This window comes from Glossina fuscipes, unplaced genomic scaffold (assembly GCF_014805625.2).
Source record: "Glossina fuscipes isolate IAEA_lab_2018 unplaced genomic scaffold, Yale_Gfus_2 110, whole genome shotgun sequence".
Classification (NCBI taxonomy): Eukaryota; Metazoa; Arthropoda; class Insecta; order Diptera; family Glossinidae; genus Glossina; species Glossina fuscipes.
In genome coordinates this window covers 145,813-148,432 of record NW_023998453.1, presented here as the reverse complement: position 1 = coordinate 148,432, position 2,620 = coordinate 145,813, and positions in this window count along the sequence as shown.

Genomic DNA, 2,620 nt, shown 5'->3' with positions numbered 1-2,620 from the left:
GTGTGTGTGTGTGTGTGTGTGTGTGTGTGTGTGTGTGTGTGTGTGTGGTTTTTAACTTTGAAATAATTTTCGCGCTTAATATACTTTTTGCGGTTATACCTGAACTCATAATTTATCAAACATTTCCATATAATTTATGTTATATACATACATCTATACATATATTATATTATCAATTAGTTTTTATGAAAAATATTTCAACTAAGGCACAGTGTTATTGACTTTTATAAGCGACTCTGACAATTTATTATAATTATTTTCCAAAATTGTCGAGTCTCTGACTTGTTACAATATATTTTTTTTATTTATTTAATTTTGTTTGGCAATCAAATGCGTTTAGCGAAAAGTCCCCCTTAAGCGGTCACTTACAGTCATGCACACTTAAATAATAGCACATAACGTAACATGAGATTGAAAAAAAAAAAATTATTCCTCATTTTAAAACATAGTTTCAACTACATACAAAGACTTTATCATTATTATTATTATTGTGAGGAGAAATAAATTGAAAGACCAAAGTGTTAAAGCGCTACCAACTGAGGCTATCGACTTTATTGAAGACTCTACCGCACTTGTGATTTGAATCTACCATTTTTGTGTTTTGTGTTGTGTGTCCAGATCGTTAGCCTACTTGGGTCCGTAAATAAATGCATTTAGTAAAGACAATCTCAAAGGAATGAAAATATCTCGGTCAAAGGAGAAGAGAAGAAAGTAAAGAGAGAATACGGAAAGTCAGTTTTGTCCTTCAATCGTCATGCATTTTTACAATAATTTTTCCTAGATGTATTGAAGCCCCTGTATCAAAGTAAAAAGCCCTTCATAGGGATAGGGCAGTGTAAAAGCCTGCAAAAAAAGCAGTTTTTTTAAACAACTTTTTTTTTGGATGGTGCCTTTAAGAATAAGAAACAGAAATTATTTTTGAAAAATAGTAAAAAATGGCAACATCACGGCCTTTCGCTCGGAGCCATCTTTAGCTCACGGCCCTCTGTGAGAAGTAGCCTACTAGTAGTCCATATTTGAATTTGCAGAAAAAAAAAAGAAGAAAAGTCGTTTAATCTACATTTTTATATCTCATAAAACCCACAGAGTTTTCTGAAAATATTAATTCTCCTAAAATTGGCGAGTGTTTGAGTGAAAAAGTACAATATTCGAACACAAAAAATTAATTCTTTCATCAACAAAATTTGAATTAACTTATCAAACTCACTGTTTGAATAGCGTTGCTTGCCGGTTTCAAAACTTGTATGCATAGTTTTGATGTGTTGCTTTATCATAATAAATTTTTTTGGTCTGCGATTCCAGCGCCATATCTAATTTTGGGAGTTTAAATGTTCCTCCTCTTTCTCTGCTCTCGAAGGTTTTGTGCTACAACCTGTTCCGCTTTCTTGATCTGGCTAGCGTCGGCCTCAATGCAAATATTGTATGATTGAATGCCAAAGTCTAATGATTTTTCGAATACTAATCATATCGGTGCACGCAACAATGTCGGTCGCTATGTCCAACGCTATTTGCTTACAGAAAATCCTGAAATTTCAAGGCAACAATTTTATGCGTAATTTTTCCACGCATTCCAGAAGCTTGAAAGCATCTATTAAGCAAACAAAAAAAATCGAGTTTCTGAAAAATTTATAATGGTCTGGCCCCCTAAGAAGCAATGTAATAACGTTTTTTCCTTTTTTCGTAATGCTAACTAAAAATAATTTTCACTGAAGTTTCTTTTTCTTTTTTTCAACAATCATTATATAACATGATATTGGAGGACCAATACCTGCGTAGGTTATCAAGACATAAGCTCTCTACATAAGCTATTCTAGGAGGACATAAAAAGATAACGTTAAAGTTGCTAATGGAATTTTTCTTTTTATTAAAAATGTACCTTAAATGTGTGCTATTTATTTGTCCCTGGCTGCATAAACCACATATATAAAAATCGTTTATAATAACTAAATCATTTACTGGCTGTAATACATCCACGGAAGGATGCATACATCGATAGTTTGTAAACCAGTTTCTGAGATCATCCGATGCATGCCTAAGAGATCGGATAAAGTTTTTTTATACAAAATTGATCTTAGTTTATAAATTTAAGGAAAAAGTGAAAATTCGATACAGTAATGTCCGCCCACACGTGCTTATGTGTACAGCTTACACTCTAACAAAGTTAGAGGAGAAAGTCGTAAGTTGACGTTTTACTTATTCAAAACCTACAAGCCTACGAATTAAAAGTCGTAATGCTTTTAAATGCGTTTGTTGTGGCTACACAACTATGTCTGCAAACTTTTAAATAACTTTTTGCGATACGAAGCAACTTAATCTTAAATCTTAAAATGCGATGAAAAAAAGCTCATTCGATCAGCTCAACTCACAGAGTAATCGAGTAGGTAAGAACCGAAACAACCGAACTGGGCACTATTCACGGATTCAAATCTCAGTGCGGTAGGGGTTACTTTACTTTACTTTGTCGGATGACTCGCTCACTTTCCTATATTGTTCCATTTCTTCTTCTTGTTTTTGCCCGTCACCGTGTCACACTAAGACGCGGTACATCCCCTTAATCTTTTCACCTGGTTTTGTCCTAAAAGTGTGTTTCCTTATTTAATAATTTTACTCCCTTTTTTTT